This window comes from Caloenas nicobarica, chromosome 1 (genome assembly GCF_036013445.1).
Source record: "Caloenas nicobarica isolate bCalNic1 chromosome 1, bCalNic1.hap1, whole genome shotgun sequence".
NCBI classification, from domain to species: Eukaryota; Metazoa; Chordata; class Aves; order Columbiformes; family Columbidae; genus Caloenas; species Caloenas nicobarica.
Genome location: NC_088245.1, coordinates 95,885,644 through 95,908,220, shown reverse-complemented (window position 1 = coordinate 95,908,220; position 22,577 = coordinate 95,885,644).

Below are 22,577 nucleotides of genomic sequence, written 5' to 3'. Positions count from 1 at the left end.
AGCTTGCAAATTATTAACTGGATTCTGCTCCTCTTTGTATTATTGGGAGTCCTGCCATTGACTTCAATGGAAGCAGGAAAGACCGTCATTATTGGATAACTCAAAGTTCTAGTGAGAATTGACATTGGTATATTGACAACAGCTTGTTTCTTTTTAATTTAGATTCTCTTAATTGGCTTAACCAGCCACTTTGTTTTCCTTGATGATTCTGTTTCTCTGAATGCAATTTTCTACAATTCAATACAAAATGTTTCTTTCCTCAACTGCTGTACAACAAGAATGGTAAGCACCTTTTGAGCAAAAGGATGAATTCCAACTTGCATGCTGCAAAAGCATCTTTTCGTGCATCAGGAATCTCCGGGTGAAGGGAACATGGTAGGTGAGGGACACAATGGAGGGGAGTGTGAGGAAGAGGGAATTCAGTCTGGGAACTGGAAGTTCAAGAAGAATTAACCCAGTCTAGTTCTTTTCCAGGTTTGTAGCTCAGGTGGAAACAACAAGGATTCAAAAGGCTTCACCTATGATCCCTGTGCTGGGCAGATGACAGGTCCACAGATGGATACTCTTAAAGACTCTGTGATCCAGTGTAATGCTGTTGGTTTACACCAGTCAGGGATGGAAAAATGAAGGCTGGTGAACAGAGGACATTTGCCACCCGGGCTGAAGTGCAGATCCTCTGTAGGCAGCAGGTGAAGAGGTCCCACTCACAGTTTGCTGTGATAGCCCTTGGTGTAGCTCCCACCTCCATTGAGCTGCTCCAGCTGATCTTCTCATTGAATTAATCAGATTTAGGTCCTCTGCCCTAAAATACAAGCCAGTCTTCATCTCTCTCATCAGAACAGAGAAGCAGGCAGGAGAGTGTCCTTGTCAGGACATAGATGAAGCTTCTCAAGGAGGGGAGATGCTGTGTCTCTCTTGGAGAAACGGGATCCAGGCTGGCTCCACAGGAGCAGGCTGCAGATATCCAGATGAAATTCAACAGCAGGCACTAGTGTTCAATTGGTCTTTCAAAATCCAAAGAAATTTATTTTCTTTCAACTGGGCTCAGGTTTCCCCTGTGACTGGCATTGAACTGCTTTAACAATGAAAATTATATTTGTTGGTCTAAAGGCTCTAGGGTGTCTAGTTAGCTTTTTTTTTTTTATTTATTGTTGTTTTATTTGTAACTTGATTCACACAAGGGAAAAATATGCTCCAGAGCAAAGCCAGATCCAGTTTGCATTGTTTTCAGCCAGCCACATACTGGCCAAATAGTTTCTAAATCATCTGTATGCTATCTTACTTTTTATCTGTAATTTACTCTAAATAGATTCAGGAATATTTGCCCCAGTCATTTCCCAGGCAGTGATCTGGCAAGTGATTCAAATATGTTCATGGTCATTTAGTCACACACAGGGAAGCAATTTAACAATTGCTCAGATTTGGGAATTCTTCAAATCAGCTTGCTTGGTTTTTTTGCTCCTACTTTGTTCTTCTTTGAAATAGATCCATTCTGGTGTTCATGACACAGGAAGATAATTGTCCCACCAGTGTTGCAACACATAAAAAACTGGAATTTTACATCCCCCTGCTGCAAAGATATTTTGAGTGTTCATAAGACGTTACACCACCACCTGAGACTTGCTAACCCGGCAGCTTGGAAAGCAAAACAGACTGATAAGTATTGAATTTCTCCACTTTCTCAGCTCAGTTACTGGGGAGTCCACCTACAGGAATACCTGCTAAAGGTACAGACCATTTTTACTTACAAAATATACTTACCATGCAACAGAACACAGGATTGCTGCATATTCTGTTCGGTAGAATCTGAAAAATTAATGTCTCTACAGAGTAAAAAAAAAAAAAAAAAAAAAAAAAAGGAAAAAATCAGAGCTACCAAATCAGGATGATTAAATTGCCTTCAAAATCTTTATGATGGAAGAAAAATCCTGTTAAGTGAGTCCTGTATGTTTAATTAAACTTAATTTTACAAAGAAGTACTTTTAAATGGCTGTCCATTAAAAGAATAAGAAAGCTGTGTAGTTGGTTTTTTGGTTTTTGGTTTTTTTCCGCCGAAGATACTGCTTCTGTAAGGCATTGTGTTATTGGTTGTGCTAAGCAAGTTGTGACATCCATCAAGATGAATGTGTTTACTTGTATACCTGGTGACATAGTTTGAAGTGGTATATTGTAGGTATAAAATGCTGATCAAACTTACCTACAGTAAATCTTTGTGCAGTAATTGTATTTCTTTGTTCCTTACTGAAACTGGAGATACTGCCTGGAAGCATGCAAGCATTTAATTTTGTCACATAATTCCCTCAATTTCAGGTCATGGTAAGTAACACTTTCTGTACATGTCAGCTGTCAATTCCTATTAGAACATCTAGCTATTACATGGTTTAGATGTAGCTGCCTGACAATTAATGCTGTATGTTGTGAATTCATCACTCCAAAAAATGGCAGAAGAAATTGAATAGTAAGGATTCTGTATGAATTACCTCAGCCCGCAAAGTGGTATTTCTGAAAGCTTTATCACTGTGCTTGCTTTTGCTGGAGAGAGAATGGAGCACGGTCCCCAGGCAAGTGCATTGGAGGAGCAGAGATAAATCTCTTCTGACCAAGTGAAGAGAGACCTCTACAGGTGTTTGGGGTTTTTTTCAGTCCGAAGACCTTTGGAAGTTGTACCCTGAAATTCTTAAGCAAAAGCTGTGCCCAGTGTTCAGCTGCCAGGTCAGAGGAGACAGGAGAAGACCCTGCCCATGCTCCCGAGGGGATCTGTGCTGCCCCCCTCGGTGCCACCTACGGTGCAGTCCCCCCTGGGCTGCCACGGTGCTGCCCTGGCGACCTCAGCCATGTGAGCAAGACATCTCTGTGGGGGGACATGTAAGCAAGTGGCCCCCAGACCAGCAGCCAGAGGGGTGGGAAGCCAAGTTCTCCTAGCATGTACTGGGCTGTGCCTTCCAGGGGCAAGGTGTGTCTTGGCTCTGTGACAGAGTTAATTAAAAGCTAGATGAGCTTTTAAGCAACCAGCTTCATTACAATTCTCTGTGAGACATACTGGGACTCACAATACTTATTAACTATTCTGGAGTATGCACAAAGGCCCCAGAGACAGTAAAAATGGAAGAAAACACCCATTCCTATGGTTTTGCAGCATGTAATTTCTGCTGCTTCTGAGAAGCTCAATTTGTTTCCATAGGTAGCAGCTCCTGCTGACAATATCATCCACTGCTTGAACAGCACAGTAGGGTGCAACCTTGATGCAGCAAATTTTGTATGTTTTGTAGAGTGTGCTATCATCCTCCATAACTGATGTTTATTGACAGAACTAAAGGCAGCCTAATGGAAAGCATGAACATCATTTATGGCTGTACTTTCTGCACCAGTCTTCAAATTGTTCTCCTCTCACAGATATCAACGAGACTTGTATGGCTAAAAATTCTGGCGAATAAATGAAACATGTAAGAGAAGAGAAATGCTAAATGGTATTTCTCTGACAGGAATACTAAAGACAGTGAATGGAAAGCAGAGCTAACAGCTGCTGACCCTTTAAAGCGCTTCTGTGGTCTGGGAGCAAGAATAAAGCCTGTAAGAATCTCATCAGACTCCTTTCTAAATTTCCACAAGATCATTAGGTTCTAATCTATAGACACCAATATTTTTCCAGAAGTTGTAACTGGGCACAGATGCTACAAAAATTTAGGCCAAATTAGGAGCAGTATTTATTTTGCATAATAACTACTTGTGCCCTGAAAGATCAGTATTTTGAAGTTCTTCATGCACAAACAGGATTGATGGGTTGCTGTTGGACAATTTTCAGTCATCGAGACTAAAAATATTTATTGATGGAATCTCATACTGGAGACTATTGAAAACTAAACATTGTGTTGCAGAGAGAAAACAAGAAAAGACAGTACTCCAGGGAAAACACAAACTAAGAAAAAAAGAAAACAAATGAACTCTGACATATAAAAATGAAGAATATGACAAGCAAAGGGTTATCTTTTTTCTAAATCTGGTTTTCCCATTGGTATCTCGACAGACTCTGTAGTGTTGCTATTCCTGTGCACACACGCTGCCCTGGATGATATTTGGAATTGGTGTATACATCTGTACGCTACCGCTGACTCTCTAGGATGTGGCTGCGTTGGGTAGGAATTCACAAGACTTCTGTTACAACAACTCACAGCCACAGCATTGATGTCTGGCCTTGAGCAAGCTGCCCAATCAATCCTCCACTCAGCTATAAAATAGAAGGAAGAGTTCTGCCCTGGCACCAGCTGGTTTCTCTTTTATTATGTCACCTGAAGATTTTAAGAAGGGTATTATGAACACTTAGGTAAAGATGCTTGTAAACTTCCCACAGATTTAAATACCAATCAGTAAACAAGAGAAAAAATATTACCGTAATAAGATAATTACATTAATATACTCACTGGTCATGGTGCATATTCACAGCTGTGCTATACTATGTAGTACCATGTTTCCACAGGCTGTTCTATTTTTTCGTGGGTTTGGCTAAGTAAATCACTCTGCCACACCATCATTAATCACAAGATCAGCTGGAGAAAGCCAGATCTGCTATTGTGTAGAGTCAGGTCCAGAAAGAAGACGGGGTTCACAAGTGCAGACCTGAACGGCCAACCTCGGGGACCTGCAGGCACAGGCATTCCCTGAAGCAACCCCGGTTACAGTACTGGGGGAGATATACCACATTGGAGTACCCTATGGACTATCTGTAATTACATGCCGCATGTCACTGGAAAAGGCGTGATAGGATCTTTTTATTTCATGTAATTTAGAAAATGCTGGGAAAGCTAAATCAAAACAGTCACTGTAGCGCACCGTGCTAAGTGCACATATAGCACATTTTATGGTAACAGTTCACCTGGCTGCCTTCTTTCGAAAGAGGTCTAAAATTGTCATTTTTAGCAAGTAACTGCTGATCTGGGCCTGTTAGCCCCACCTGAATGCTAACAGACAGCAGTGCTGCTAAAGAGATGCTTGGGGACAGGCGTCGCACTGAGGATAGGTGCTGTGAGGAGGCGGCAAAGGAGCTGGGAACCCAATTAGTGCTGCACCTTTTACAGCAGAATGTAGATGAGGACCAGGTGTCTCTCAGGCTTTTGCTTCCACCAGCCTAACAATAGGCTACTGAGGGGTTTGAAACTGCTCCATCACGACAAAGAAAACTGTATTCCGTGTCCCCATTTGTCTATGCATGATGTCCCTGCAAGCAGCGGGGTTTTGATCCACTTGCATATTTCATCATGCAGCAACACTTCTTTGAGTCAATACTTTGGCCAGTAGGTATTTGTAATGATAAAATTATTAATCATTCAGATAGCTCAGTAAACAATTGTACACTTCTTGAAATTCTATTACTTGATATTTGTGTACGTCTACTCATTCAAACCCATCCTTTCCATTAATTTCAATGGAATGCTTGAATTCACACTCCACGCCTTTATATTCTTGTACTTTTTGATTTAATTGCTAAAGGTCAGCAAAACAGTTTTTAGCATCAATAGTGATCTAAATATAGGCCCACACATTTAAAAGTGGCATTCACAAAAAACCAGCTTAAGCGCTTAAGTACTTAAAAGACCATGGACATCAAAGTTTTGCACAGCTTGAGATGTTGTTGTGGTTGGGCTGAGCGTCAGCCTCAACACCTGCTTGAAACTGAAGCCTATATAGGATGCATACATTTAGTAATGAGTTGCATTTATAGATATCTCTTACATGGTTTTATAAGACTATAATTTGCAAAATCTATGCTTCTCAAAGGTTTTACAGTTTAAACCTCTCTAGCCAGTTTTCAGTGTAAATGTCATCTACTATGGCTAAATTATATGTTTAAAATCCAACTAAATATCAGCCTGGCCATACTTTCTTGTTCAAACCACAGTGAGGAGCAGAATTACTGCTCAAGTGGATATCATACTATTATGTAGAGCAGGGATGTCAAACTCATTTTTGCCAGGGGCCAATGTGGGAGTAGCTACATTTATACAGTCATAAAATTACATTCAGCCTTTTGAAGACAACCGCGAGGCTGATGTGGCCCCTGGTGAAAATGAGTTTGACACCCCTGATGTGGAGGATCAGGGGTCTGTACCTGTTAAAGTCCACAAGTATAAAAGTGTCTGTAGTTGTTAGAAGTGTTGTACATTTACATTCTAACTAAAAACCTAAAACTACTTTAAATGCAGAATGGTTAACCTCTGTTACACAATTACACAAAACGTTTGGGAATGCTGTATCTGTCATCCTTTAGGTTTATTGTCGTATGTAGAGTCATGATTATAACATTTCATATCTCATGACTAAGTGGATCAATCTGTCTGTTGTCTATATATCAATTGCTGTATCTATCTGTCATGTTTAAGGATGTACTAAACAGAACAAGCCAGCCTGATATCTAAAGCCGGGTCTCTGCTACATAAAGTTTGCAATAAGAATGTGAATCATAACTGCAGCCCTAAGAAGTGGGGAGAACATGAACTCAGGATTACGACTGGTCATAAGAAAAGACAAAAAAACCTCCAAGGGAAAGTATATTCTAGCCTGAACACTCAGCCTGGGCTAGGAGCAGGGAAGACCCAGCTCTGAGAGCTCCGCACCACATGTCAAGCCTGGGGCAGGTTGCAGAGGCCAGTTGGGGCTGACCTGGAAAGCCATGGCAATGTTGGAGCAGCACAGGAAGTTTCTTTATATTAAGCATAAGATCAGTAACTTTTATATATTTTTCGTAACTTTATTCCATACTGGCAAATTTGTGTTTTCAAATAAGTCATTTTATCTCTCTATCTTGCTTAATGCTAAACCTGACTGTGACTAGTATAGCACTGGCTCGACACGACGCTTTCTCCCACTTGCTGAAGTTGTTATTCCAGAGTGGAAAAGGGTGTCTCTGGCCCACTAAACAGTGAGATTCTCAAAAATGTCTGGCATTACCAACTCCTGAAATGCAGATGTTAGCAGATTTTGAAAAAGTGTCTTTCTCAGCAGGAGTCAGCTTGAGTTTCTTAAGAAAGCAGCAAGATAATGAAAGAATGAGACAAGTGAGTCACTGCAAGATGAACCCATGAATATAACGTGTAGCCCTTACTGAAATGCAATGGAAGATAGCCATGCTCAACTCCTCCATCAGCTAACAGGGGACTCGATCTATTCACTTCACCTGGCTTCGGAGAAGAGAAACTCTCTGCTCCTCCTTCCCCTTTTAAAATTAACCAAGACTGAGAAGCCCAAAGGACCATGGAGGACATAAAAGGAAACCACCTTTTTAGTGAAATTCTTCTTTGGGGCACTATGTTTTTCCTGTATTCCCATGGTAATCAAATGTGTTTGATCGCTGCCTTTGTGCCTATGTCTCTCCTTCCTCTCAAACATTGTCTGAACCTCTTGGTTGATTTCAAAAAATCAAATCTGATTAAAAATTGCAGACATAGCTCTAGGACTATATGACTGCTTAATTTGAAGTAAAAATGTACCTAAAATAGTTTCTCTTTTCTCTTTTGTGGCTTATGAGTTTCTTCTAAAGTATGAATGCTTCTGACTTGTTTTTCATTTAAGATGTAATTAACTATCTGAATAACCTATCACTTTTCTGTCAAATGTGTCATACAGGGGTTCTAAAGTCTCACAAAGAGTTTATCCAAGGCTTAGTTTACCAATATGTTTTGGCTATCCTTGTAAGAAGGTCAATGGTCATTGGAAGAATTCCTTGTTTGCTGATTCCTACATGGAGACAGAATTATATGCTTTTGGGCAAAGAGAACTTTTTTACCCTGAATTGTACGGTACATGTAAACCATGTTTTTAATAGGCTTAGAAACCCATGTGATTTTCCTTTGGGAACAACAAAATGTTTCTGCAGTGGAATTATGCCTGAGTTAGATCATGTTTAAGGCAATGGGATTCACAACATTTCAAATGAGAATTTCCAGAGAGAAGCCTTGGCAGAGGGGTCCCAGGTATGGCCATTGGTACTGTCTCTCTGCTGTAAAGAGAAAAGGAAAGATTTAGGAAGGTAACAAAACGCAGGAGTATCCCCAAGATGGGATGCGCATGCAGTTTCATGGCAGGGAAGGGACTGTCCTCTCTGTGCACACAGACACGTATCTCACACTGGATGCTACTGAGAGGAGACGCCCCAACTGAATGAAGCCAAAGCCTAAGTCTCCTGTGCTTTACTGTGCAACTACTGCTTACTAAAATGCAGTAGTTAAGGAGTATAATTTGATTTATATCTGTCCTGCTTCATAGTCAAATACACAATTCATTATTCAAATATCCACTGCCCAAGATGAGGTATAACTGGGAAGGAAGAAATGCTGACTAAATGGCTCCACAATTGCATCTGTTTCATGTGAGCAGCTGGTGGCAATGAACTGTTATTAATTTTATTATGTACTTTGTAGTTGCCAGAAGCAAGCTGGATGCAAAGCTCTAAATAACAAGGTGTATGGAACAGAAATGGCTTCCCTGTTGTTGGCTGCATCTTCTCGCTAAAGGCTCTTTTTCTTCCTCTCCTCATTTAAACTGTGTTAACAGCCAGTGAATATTCCTGTCATTCTCAGCATACCAAAATAATCCCACCTCTGAAATCCCCACCCATGATGCCACATGGCTGGGCCGACAAGACCAAAAGATAAATGTTGCAGGAGAGGCAACCCACTGGTCCTCCTTTCTATTCCTGCTTTCCTTGCATAAAATCCACAGTCTTTACAGCACTCTTTTTTATTCTCAAGAGCAAGGAGAACATACTGCAGAGGCAATCTCTATAGTATTAAATTCTTATGTGTAAAGCCTTCAGTGATTTCATACCTGTAGTGAATGGCCTTAGTATGTCACTGAGTCTTCGGAGGTATTTAGGACACCCTATTGGCCCCTGAAGAGAAAAGGTGACAGTAAATGCCAGTTTTGTCCTGGTTTTATTTCATACCCAATAGACTATGAACTGGATTGGAGTCAATGAAGCATGCTGGAGTATTGTACAAATCAAGCTGCCTATGCAGAAATAGGAGATGTACAACTTTCTCCTAACAAATTTATAAGCTAAAAACTTTTGGGTTTGTAATTTCTTTGCAAGGATCAAATGAACATATACAAGCAAGAAGGACTCTGAGCCAATGTTCTGACAGTTTCATCATTGTTTCAATGTAATGAAGCTGCTGGAGTGAAATAATCATGGAACCCTCAGCAGGTTTTGAAAACAGCTATCTTCTTTTGAGCTTTGAACAGGAAAACACGTTCAGAAAAAAGTACATAATCACCATCAACATCACAATTTCACTTTTTTTTTTTTTTTTTTTTTTTAAGAAAAAGAAACAGCAAACAGCAAGAGAAAGAGCTCCAAATAAAACTAGTAATAGAGTCCAGGTATGTGTCTCACCATGGAGCTTGAATTAAATCAGTTCATCCTCCACCTCAGCAAGCAGTTTGTAGTCAGGAGCTGTGGCAAGGGAGGTGGAAGAGATGAAATTGCCAACTACAGCAGTACTTTCAGGTCAGCAACAGTGAAGGCTGTTAACATGGCATCAGAAATCACAATGGTTCTTCAACAAGGCTGCCAGGGGTGGTTGCAGAGGGGGAAGGATAAAAGAACACCCTGCCCCATTCCTGAAAAACTGCTTGTGTTAAGGACCAGAAGGTTTAGGAGCAGATAGTTCATCTTTGTACAATGTTTCATGATGAAGACTGAAAAAATAATTTTGCAATGAATAGTGCGCTTGACTAATTTAGCCCTTTTTCCTGTTAACAGAATATCTAGAAACAGCTCACAATTACTTCTGATCTATTCATCGTTGGAATTTACATGGCACACCTTGTTATGAGTCCTCTTTGGACAGATTCAATATGAAATCAAATGATTAGGGGTCTGGAGCATCTTTCTTATGAGGAGAGACTGAGAGAGCTGGGTCTGTTCAGCCTGGAGAAGCCCTCTCTAAATTCCTCCCTTCTTTGGCAAAAACGAAACACCACATTTATTTGAGACCATTTTTTCCTCTGTACCATAGATAAAGATAATACCATTTTTGCAGCCAGAAGAAATTTATTTGAGTCAAATTTTCCTCCTTTTTGGAGATCCATAGAATAAAAGTCATCAGTGCATTGAGGTTTAAATGCTGAAAAGACCTGAGATTTAATTTAAAAAAAAAAAGTTCTATAATTCTAAAACTGAGATTTGAATTTACTAAATAAAGGAAACAAAAAGTCAAGAAATCTTGTGAACTGATACTGATTGTAGCTTCTAAGATTTTAGGCAGCAAAGAACTAATATTTCTCACCTCAATAAATAAGCCTCCTTCCTCCAGAGGCACTTCTTTCTGTCCTAACAAAAACTGTGTCAGTTCCCAAATGTTCTCCAAACGTTTGACACAAAAGGGTAAACTAAGGACAGAGATCTTGCTCTAAATTACTTTTTTCTCTCTTAGTGGATTTAAATTAGATGTTTATTATCACCTTAACATTCTTGCAGTGGTTTAGCTCTGTATAACAGCAAAGCCAGTAGCAAGTTAATTAAAAGAGCTATAATGTCTGAAAGAAGTCAGCAGGTTTCTATGGGTTGCTGATCAAAGGGAAAGTAGTTATTTTTTTATGGTGGTTTTTTTCTTGGTATTTAAGATACAGTATGTCTCTGTAATCACCTACCATGTTTGCTATGATGACAAAATTAGATGAAACTAATCATTTGAAATAAAATATGGTTGGCAATGGAATTCACAAAACCAAAAGCAAACCATCAACTTAAGAAAATCAGACCAGTAATTTATAAGGGCCACCACAGGTCAGCCTAGAATCATACTGTTCTGTAACCACACTACCTCAGTGACCCAGGTTAAGAATGAGTAATGAAGGACAGAAGTGATGTGGATCAGTACTGTTCTTTCACTCGAGTGGTAGTGATGTCTTCATGTAATAATGCTGTTCTAGTCAGTGAGATAAAGCTATGGCTCTATTGTACTTGAAATGTGCAGAGTCATGTGCCAATGATATCCTCCTATCAGCTGTCAAGCTTATAAGTACATAGATATTTTTAATGTCCAGATCAGTGAACTATTCAACTCTGACCATACAGTTACTGTACCTTCGCATAATTGCTTTTTGTTTGTGCCTTTAAAGAATGGCAGCACTCAATATTATCTATATTCTGAAGAAAAATAAAATACAATATTTATTCCTCTCCATAATGCCTTAGCAAACTTTTTAAAATATATATCTACTCTGAAAATGTCTTAATACTCTGAAAGTATCAGATCACCTGTTTTTCTCCTATGTTTTACACTATTCTTCCTGTTTAAGTGCGACTGGATTTATGAAGTAGAGGGATTTTTTGGTGGGGTGTGGGGAAAGAGAAGATTGTAATTTGTCTCACATAGTAACAACGGACACAAAGAGGAGTGAGATATGGCTAACACAAAGGCAAAAGAGATATTTTCTTATCCTCCTGTAATCTTTCCTGTAAATAAATTTATTGTATTAAAAAATAGCATTAATGTGTATCCTGAAGTAAGATATAGAAAGAAAAAACACAGACTTCTGAATTTTCATTTTCGTATCTTAAACATAGATTACATCATTGTGTCTGTCTCACCTACAAACTATAGCATAATATCCCTTTTACACAGATGTTTTATTGAACACCTAGGACATTTCTGACAAAGTACTTTTTGGTGTTTCAGGTAAAGCAGAACTTTTATAGAGAAGTCTTAATTTTAAAAGTTTTCAATGGGAGGATTCTGAGGTCAAACTGGGCACAGAAAGAGAGAAAACACTTTTAAATCTATGATTCTGACTTCTTTGATCTAAAATAAGACATTTCAGCACAAGTCATGTTTTGAAAACACTCCAGATGTTTACTGGTTTTCTGATAAGAAATGAAGACAAATATGAAAGTCTGAAAGGTCACAGCAAGAAAGAATTATCAGCCTCCATGCACTTTTTATTTTGGAGTGACTTGTACTTATAAAATGTTTTTCTGGTAAAGCCTCTCAGTGAGAAACATTTTTGATGTGCCATACTGATTGGGCAGGTGAGGTAAAAGATTATAAATTTGACACAAATATTACGTGAGTCTTTTTGTATTTTTTGTAAGGAAGCTAAGGCAATTTGGTTTCTAGCTCTGCCCTCTTCAAATGTAAATATATTCTGAGTCAGAGTGTGAAAAAAATAAATTGGCAGTAAAAAAATTTGTGAACAGTTTCTCCAGTAAATTTAGCCTTATTTCGCACTGATACAACCTGGAAAATTAGGTCAATTTTTGCTAATCGGCTCTATTTCCACTATATTCACCAAATTATTTACATAAAAACAATCAACCCCCGGTGTCTTTGCACTTTGTTCACTTCAGTCATTACTCACACACTGAGATGGGCACTACATTATATAAATGCTTCACTGACTCTACTCGTTAGGGTAGTTCTTCAAAAGCTAAAAAAAAATTACTAACAATGAAAAGGAATAACAAATTATGATTAGGGAACATACTCACTTCCTTGCATGATCATCCTTGATTGCAAAAGAAAATGGATTTCCTACCAAAAGTAAACCAAATACCTGTGTGCCCAAGATAATTTTAGAAAGCACTTGCAAGTAGCAAATATTTAATCTGACGAAAGAAGATGATCTTAAGAATTCATAAATATTCTTAATGTTGGTACTGGTGTCTTTAATGAGTTTAGATTGGTTAATTTATTTCAGACTCTGCACTGATTAGGAATACTGACTGAAATAATACCTTGTGGCTAGAGTGCGTTGGCTGAATATTAAGCCAGGCTCCAGCCGTGAACAACACAGTCCTGAGTATATCTTAAAGCTTTTGGCTGCATCAAGCAGAAAATTACATACAGAAATGGAGATACTCTGGAGTAATTTATGAATACTTTATTTTGATCTACATGAAAGAGTGTTTACTGCAAGAGTACAAGAGGGTTGTCAGGACAATCAGGCAGTGAGATGAGGAGAATGGCTAAAAATAAGGCATAGCTCCAGCAAATGTTTGTGTGCTTTTAAATCACTGACTTCAAAGATTTTTACTTCCTCAATAGACAATATACAATAACACTTTGTCCAGAAAGGCCAAATTTTGTGAATTCATTCAGCCTGGAGAAGGCTGAGAGGGGATTTTATCAATGTTTATAAATATCTCAAGGGTGGGTATCAAAAGGATGGGACCAGACTCCTTTCAGTGGTGCCCAATGATAGGATGAGGGGCAACAGGCACAGACTGAAGTACAGGAGGTTCCATCTGAATATAAGGAAAAACTTCTTCCCTTTGAGGGTGCCAGAGCACTGGAACAGGCTGCCCAGAGAGATTTTGGACTCTCCTTCTCTGGAGACATTCAAAACTTGCTTGGACACATTCCTGTGTGATCTGCTCTGGTGAACCTGCTTTAGCATGTGGGTTGGACTAGATGATCTCCAGAGGTCCCTTCCAACCCCAACCATTCTGTGATGTTGTGATTGTAAGAAAAGGAGCTCTACTATGGCCAGTAAAGGGTCTCAGGTAAAGGACATTGTTCAGAGCAACTGGGTGAATAAAGATACCTGTTTGTACTTCAGAAAATTAGCTGGTATTTTTAAAATCTCTAGATATTTACCAGTTCTCTAGATCATATACATAGAACCATGTTCCTGGCAACCATCTGAAATCCTTCTCTTTCTAGCTGCTCGCCTTCTGGGTAAGCATGGCTAATGCACACACAGCTCTGCACCTCGGAGTAACATCATGTGAATATCCTATCCTGAGGACAATAAAGACACTGCCTGGTCTTGAGATGTCCCAGAGGAGGCAGAAATGCAGTTCCCCTGGGTCATGGATGCTAGGCTATCAAGGTGAATAGGATATTTCTGTGAAATCATAAAATTCCTGCTTAAGAAGCCAGTTTCGAAAAATTAGTATGTGTTCCTAATATTAGAAATGAGCCTTAAAACTTCATTTATTTGAAGAACTGCAAAGCCATTAAAAGTGGCACTGTTGAAAAAAAAAAAAAAAAGGATAAGGAACTTGCTATCCAAAGCTGTTGAATTCTTCTCCTCTGTATACAAGCAACTAACTCTCCTCAACAGCTAAGAAACATGGCATTCTGCTGTAGTTGTATCTTATGCCAGTATTGGGAACATAGCTAAGGGCAGCATGGAAAATAGTTGCCTAATTTAAAGCTCCCAATAGCTGATAATAAATAAGTGCCCTATATCTTATATCAATGTAATTTCTGGAAAATTTGCACCCCTTTCAGTCAAACTACACACAAAGACCTGTGCAACAAATAACTTCGTAGACTGTGCTACAAAATTTGTAAGGAAAATCCCTTCCCCTAGTCCATCCATTGAGCTTTCTTTAAGAGTAATATTTCTGTCATCGTATAGGCCATACTATACCCACAGCATCCAGCAATGACTGGAATAAGTGATTCTTTTTAGACCCTCCTTATTAGAGCCAGGGAAACAATGTCTGATTAACAACCCAGTGTGGAAGACAGACATTGCGAAAGCCAGGTCACACAGAGGTCTCAGTGATGAAGAGGTGAAGCAGACCTCAAAATCTTCATCATATGCTCCTGCAGTCCAATTACTGTGCATTTTGCTACTAAGCCCAAAACAAAAATTGTAGGCTGTGACAGCAGAACATGGCTGGAAAAAAAACCTTCAGGAAATGTAAACCTCGCAAAGAGTAATGAGGAAAGGGCAGAAGAGAGACCACGTTAGCACCTAAAATAATAAATGGAAAGATGCCAACACACGAGAAAATGCACACTGAAACCTTTCCCAACCCATTACCTGGGATCTGAAACATCACCTTCCTGGGCCTGAGTATGACAGTGTTGAGCACTGCTGCACTTAAGGATTCATTTTGCTTCACACAGACTGCTCATAGGTGGAACCAAAATTAAAGCCTGAGATTGCTTAAAAGCAACTGCTGGATCAGAAACAAAGATCTTTGCAGGTTTCTGTCCTATTTGTAGACCAAGCAGGGTATGCTTATAAGAAGAGCAAAATATTTTCCATCCTGCAGGAAGGTATAGGTTTTCTTCAAGTTAAGCAAGTTAAATGTTTCTTACAGCAGCTTCTGATCAGCTTTCAGAAGCAATTGTTTTTCCAGCAAAGTGTGCTGGGAATTTGGCTCCTTCTGCATTTCTCTTCTGCATACCCATGTTTTAAGGCTTTTGCATGAAACATTAATTGTGCTGTATACTGTCACAGTACCTCCCATAGGACATTTGGAAGCAGCCCTTGTGGAGAAGCAGATTTTGTGGTAAATGACTGCAGTTAGATGAATAAGCTCTGGAAAACATTGTCATTAATTTGAACACAACAATAGGTAATGTTAGAAAGCAGACAGCTGAATGTTGCAGTTCACCAGGGTCTAATGTAGATAGCCTCAGCACTATATCCAGGAGGTACTGGGAGCTTTTTGGCTTGCATGACAAACCTCTTCTTCCACTTTCATACATTTTTAGGCACTTCTAAGGTGCTACTCATGGTGGCACTTGTTCTCCTAGAAGCCATCAGTATCACTTTAGTGCCCAACACATACAATCTTTGCATTTGAAGGAGCAGAAAGGGTTGTAGGGGTGGATGGATAAAGAATCTAAAAATAAACCCTTTCTCTATATAGAGAAGTGAGTGCCATCGCTCACTTGCCCTCCCTTTCACCAGCATTTGCTGCTGAAATGCTGCATTTGTGTCACTGGGATTCAGTGCCAAGCCGAACATTTGCCACCTATACAGGAGCTTAAATAGCACAGGGGATGACAGAAATACCTTGAAGGCTGTCAGAGGGGTGGTTTTCTTATATATTATACTGTTGTGGGAAGTTTTTATTTATTTAGAATGATATAACCACCCTGGGGAGGGATATGGTTCAAATTTACTCTGGTCTGACCCAACCACAGTGTGTCTGAGATGCAAAGTAGCACTAAGCACTCCCCAGGGGTCTGGAAATGGTGCAGCTCTATTGAATGATAGATTTTCAGCAGTTCTCCTGCATGGATCCCACTTGGTTGATGTAATGCTGATTAAAGCAAACACATTTCCTCTACAGCTCTCTCATTCATCTCTCCATAGCCACTTACTGCAAAGACCATGCAGACTTCTAATTATTTTACTAAACAGAGAACATTCTTCTTGGAAGTGTATCATGAAATTTTAATGACCATCCTTTTAATTCCAACAGAAAGACCTCAAATAGCAGCAAAACCTGATGTGAAATTCCACATAAGTTTTAGCTTTCTTTCCACAGCACCAAGAAGAAGGTGGAAGCCCCAGAGTTACACGTAACACTGTTATTTTCTTCTAGTAATAAACTCCGAAGCTTTACTTTGCATACAGAGAGGCAAAGCCTGTTTTCTGGTGCTGCCATTGCCATGGGCACTGCATCGCACTGACCTCAGTTAAAGCACAGTTGGAGAAGAAACATGTCTGTACAATGAGGTATCTATATCTTAGACTCATAGCCAAGATTACAAGTGGGAGGCTCTTCTCTGCTCACACCGTGACAACACACTAACCCTTCTCCTCTAACAAAAGAGCACTGAGAACAGTGATAACTGATTTTTTTTACCACATACAGAAATGTCAGACACTGTGCTCCAAGGTGTGTTGGAGAACTATTATGTACTCAGTGTAGGACATCACAGCTAGTAATTTATATTCTCCCTGTGAAAGCGTTGCTGACAGGCAGGTGCTTATAGAGCCAACAGGGCAGTCATGGTCTGCAAATAGATTCTGCACTCATACATGACATTACCCTTCTTTGCAATGTACTTCAGTTTACCTATAGGAAAAACCTTAAGATTTAGATCTTAATTCTAATATGGATTATTAGTTATCATTGATTGTCAAATTGTGGGTAAGATACAAGTTCATTTAATTGACATAGAACTATACCAGTCACTTTCTCTATATCTTACATAAAACACATGGAAAAATCTTACAATTTATTTCAGTTCTCTCTACTTTCAGAAGTTTTTCTGTACCCTTGAACTTCCTTTCATTTTCTTCCTTCTCTTCCCATTCCCTTCTTTCCCATTCTGCTCTCTGGACCAGGCTGCACCAAAATAATGATCCATTCCAGCTCCAAAATTGGTCACAGTTCATTGCGTGAATGAGGAGCAACTTGCATTGTCCAAAACCTGGTGTAGTGCAGGAATAGAAGTAGAAAAAGGGAGGGAGGGAGGGAGGGAGGGAGGGAGGGAGGAAGGAAGGAAGGAAGGAAGGAAGGAAGGAAGGAAGGAAGGAAGGAAGGAAGGAAGGAAGGAAGGAAGGAAGGAAGGAAGGAAGGAAGGAGCTACTTCAGATCTCTGCAGGGTTTCTAACACTGGCTTACTTCTCTGATAAGCTGGGCATTTTTTCGATGTTCAGTGACTCAGTGAAAGTCCCTTTCCTCAGTCTGATCATTTTCGATTAAACTCTTTGAGAAGAGGAAGAGGGGAAAAAAGGAAGGAAATAGTCCTTTTTTACAATTGAACAAGTACGACATTCATTCTGTCCTTGGACTTCATTCTGAGAGGTAAAATAGGTCTCTAGTCAAGGGCAGCTATCTGGCAAAAAAATAGGTCCCATCACTTTACTAATGCAAATGATTCCCTGGGTAAATTAATCTCAAAGCTGGAATCATTCTCCCTCAGCAAATTTTTCTTAAATAAATCAAGAAATCATCAAACTCAGAAAGGTTTTCACAAAGATGACCCAGCATATTAAGTTTTCGCAGTGCTTGGTGGGAGGATGCACTTGGAAAGATGCAAAAAAATGAGGTGAATTAGCTACCTGCTCAAGTGAAGATCTTGATAAAAACTCAGGAATAAAAAACAAGATGAAAAATAGAAATAATAGAATTCATACTTTACTCTATTAAGCAATGAAAATTAAGATGCCCTTGCATCATTCCTAAGCAGCTTAATCCTTTATTGCTAATAAATGATCTTTTATAAATAATTTTTAAAGGGACAGATATAACAGTTTAACCATTTTGATGAAAAGTTTTTTTCATCTTCAGAGTGCTAAAATATCAGCATACACCACTAACAATGAATCTTATTAATCATTATCATCCCCCAAACATAATGGGAATAACGCTTTTCCGAAGAGCTTGCAATAGAATTGAGAAAAAAGCAAGTGTGGTGGGATTTTTTTTAGGTTAGACCTTTTATAACTAACTTTATTCATATTTTAATGAGTAATGTATGAATAAGTAGATTTTTAAGTTAACAAATGAATATTTAAAGAAAATAGAACAGAATAAATTTGTCAGTCAAAAGTCCTCCAAACCCAGGTACATGCTCCAGGCGTGATCTTGAAAACATTTATGCACATGAGTAACTTGTGACTCATGAGTCACCCCAGTAAAGTCAAAGGTACTAAATTAACCTTTTATGGGGAATGCATGACAGTTTCTATTCCACCCATGACAGTGGAAAACATAAACATCTGCAAGATAGGGGCCTAATAGGTCATCTTCTAGGCTCTTACTCCAGAAAAAAAGATGGAGGGCCAGGGGAACAGCTCTATGGGAAAGGCCCTGGGATCATGGCAGACAACAAGCTGAACATGAGCCCATGGTGTACCCTGGCAGCAAAGGTGACCAACAGCACCCATGTGTATGAACAGAGGCATGGCACATAGACAAAGGAAAAGTATCATCCCTCTCTGTGTGGCACTCTTCAAGCCAAATCTAGACACTGCATTGAGTTTTGGGCCCAGCAATGCAAGAAAGACTTGGAAAAACTGAAGGGAGCTTTTGAAGGGGTGCCAAGGCAGTGGAGGCTGGAGCTCTGGCACAGGAGGAGAGGCAGGAGTAGCTGGACTGGTTCAGCCTAGAGAAGAGGTGGCTTCAGGGGCTCCTAAGAGCCCCCCATTGCCTACAAGGGGTCACTGGGGAGATGGAGCCAGGCTCCCCACAGTGCTGCAGGATGGGAGAATGAGATACAAATGTACGTAGGTGAAATGGGAGACCTTCACACTGGGTATAAGGAAAGGCTTTTTCCCCATGAGGATGATCAAGTAGTGGAGCACGTTGTCCTGAGATGTTCTGCAGTTTCCCTCCATGCAGTTTTTCAAGACCCAGCTGGACAAATCCCTGAGCAGCCTGGTCTGACCCCATAACTTACCTTGCTTTGAGCAGAAGGTTGGATCAGATCACCTCCCACAGCTCATTTCCAGTCTGAACCTACAGTCCCACAAATTATCTACTGCTGCTGAAATCACGTGAATTCTGAATTCCCTCATTCCTTATGCTTGGCTGTTACTAGTGAAGAAATAAATCCATTTTTTCTGTCTTTTCCCATAAATTGTTATGTTTTATCCTCATGATGAAGTTCCCCAAACCTACTGACTATCATGCAGCCTAGCCATGACCCTTCCATAATAATAAGCACTTGCCATGAGTTACCACTATTACTTTTAAGTCAAAGATGATGCTTACTGGCATATCACATCAGCCACAGAACAACATAAACTTAATGACCAGATCTTTTTAAGAATCAATTAAGCTTACTTCATCAGCTATCTCACTTTTTAAATTTTCCCAGTAAAATACCGTCATAAAAGGATTATATACATCAGCATGTGAAGCTCCGTGTGTGTGTGACCTCTAATATAATACATTTGTATTGATGACTAATTTAGCGGGAAATGTACCAGCACATTTGCAGAGAGTGAAGAAAATTGGAATATATGAGTCAAGTATCTCTATTATTTGCAATTTGTATGGTCCCTCTTAGGCTACCCAAACACAGGCTATTTTCAGTGATCTAAGGAATTTATGTAACAAGGTCCCATTCCTGTGGACTAAACATTGGGCTCCGTTATAATTCAAAGAAAATCCCACTTTAGAGTCTCCTAGGTATCAGAATTGTCATCAGGCATGCGCATTTCTGTAAGTGTCTAACCAGAAAAAAGATACGATCACAGTTAGGAAACTTTATAGCAAGCCTTGCTGGGGCACCATGTCAGGAATTTGACTCCTGTAGGCTGAGAATGGGCAAGGGATGTAACAGGCAATGGTTATATCTTATGTGCAAGGTAAACAATGACTCTTCTTCCTCTGCCCACTTTTCAGAACCAAAGTAGCCACTGGGGTTTTCTGTGGAGGACCAGATTTTGTGTGTGCGCACAAGGTAACACACAAAGTCCCACAGAGGACTTGTGCTGTGCTGAATGCCTGGCTCCTAGCAGGGTTTAGGCAGGAGAGATGAATATATGCACTCTGGCTAGAATAGCATGTTCAAAACTGAAATGCTCAGACCTGTGTGACTTTGGCTTTGAGGTTGAAGTGGGAGATGTCCAATGAGCTTCAGGAGCTCTGAGGTGGCTATGGAGAAAGCCTTTCTTACTTAATCTTACTTACTTAGCCTTACTTTCTTACTAAAAATTCTGGGGTTTTACATCCTCTTAAATTGTCATGGTTTTTATACATGACCTTAAATCCATTTAAAGAAATTTGGAGTAGATCTTGGAAGGGGAAGTCATATTTTTTGAAAAAAAAAAACAACCCAAAATTAAAAAAATAAAAACTTTAAAATATAACTTTTTGAAAGAAATGCTAAGAAAAAAAAGGTCTTCTTCAGCTATTTTCCTGCAAAAAGGTCAAACTCAAGATCTAGATAATAAAAAGAGCAGGAAACTATCTGAAGGAATTCTCAGCTGGTATGTTAATAGTTGTAAATCCCCTTATTTCTCTCACAAGATGCTAGGCACTCTTTCAAACTGCTTCTTCAAAATCAGAAGGGTGAGAAGAATTACAAAAAAAAAGATTTCACCAGACTTCGCCCATGCTGGACAGATAGGAAAATCCAGTGCATGTCTGTTCTGGAAAGCATCAGAAGTGGTGAGAGGGACCGGTAAGGAGACAGAAGAAGGATATGCTAGGACTATTTCTTCTTACAGTATGGTATCTTCCATGTTTTCCAACTTTCTTTTGTGGTCATGTTAGGAAAGAAGGAGCTCTAGGATCAGATGTTCCAAGATCAGAAAGTCATCTAAAATAGATTGCTTCCCCACTGCAAATCTCCTTATATACAGAGTAATTTAATATCTACAAAAGTGAATTAAATCTTAAGTAATATTTGACATATGCTTTTAAAATCAAGGTGAGAGAATATCTTGCTGACCAAGTCTTTGTCCTATGGTTAAGTGCCCATGACTATCCTTTGGAAAACATTCAACAAACTTTCCTGTGCATCCTTCCCAGTACAGACTCATATTAAATGAAGGATTATAAACCTGTTTCAGTAGATTATAAGGAATAGCAAGACTTGTTGGCTGGCCAGTTATCTCTCTGGCCATTCTCAAACTTTTAAAAGTAACCATAGTAATAATACAGACTTGACTCCTTCTAATATGATGATGACCCAGAAGTTTTATTATCTTTATCAAACGATGCAAATACAGCTGTCCAAAGAGAAATATGTAGGTGGACAAGAGGAAAGATGAGTAAAGAGAAGCTGCCTGAGCCAAATCTCAGTAAGTCAGGTGTGTGTAGGAACATTTTTGAAGAATTCCTGAGCCCAGTGTAGGCTCCTCTTTCTAAGTGCACGGCACATGTACTCAGGTCAGGTTGCACTCCATTAGTGTCCTGGGTGTTCCCCATTGCTGTATGCTCACACGGCGAAGACCACTGTCACCTACTGAGACCTACAGCACTCCTTTATTTCCACCCCCATGATGATGTGACCTTACCCATCATCAGATGTTGGCTGAAACACATCAGGTGATGGCCTTCCCCCTGCTAGCAATTCAACATATTTAGGTCAACAACCTTCCTTATAAGGAAGTTTGGTATACAACAAGCACATCTCCTCAGCCACCTTAAGTACATCAGAGCTTCTCAAAGAGCACAGACTCATATTTAAAATGGCTAGCAATGCCTTTGATGTAACCATTAGCTTAGGTCTAAATTATGTTCAAGGCTACTTAAAGCCTCAGAATGACATCCTTGGCCAGCTATTTTTGTGGTGTGATGGAGGCCTACAATAATGAAGGCCATACAGAAGACAATATTTTTGGATGGGTCAAAACAGTGGAAAGTAACAATTTTGGGAGTTCAGGAATATGACCTTACCAGCTTCTGCTTGAAAGATTGAAAATATTTCGTCTGGAGTGTTTGCGATGTTTCTTGAGTTATTATGGGATAATGAGGCATGTATCACACCTGAACAGCATGAAAAATCCTCAGTGGGCCTTCTGTTGTGGAAACTCAACCTTTTCAAGGTTACAACTACTTTGCAGCCAAGAAAAAAATCTAAGTCATAAGTCACTTACAAATGCAGAGTCTTCTGAGCACATTAAGGAAACACAAAGGGAAGGTTTCCTTTAAGATTACTCAAGAACTGGTTTTGGTATCTTCACTAAGAAATACCTTTCCACTGGAGAAATCCCAATATTTTAAGTTAGTACAACCCAAAGGTTAATATTGGCCCTAACATCAGGTGCAGAGCTGAGAATGATGAACTATATAAATACACATGGTAGTTCTTTGCTTTACTTTCCTGGGTATGTTCCCCGATTTCTTCATTTTGTGGAAGATTTCCTTTGCTGAAGATATGTCCTAACAGTTAGAAATTAACAAATACAGCTGAAATAAGGCT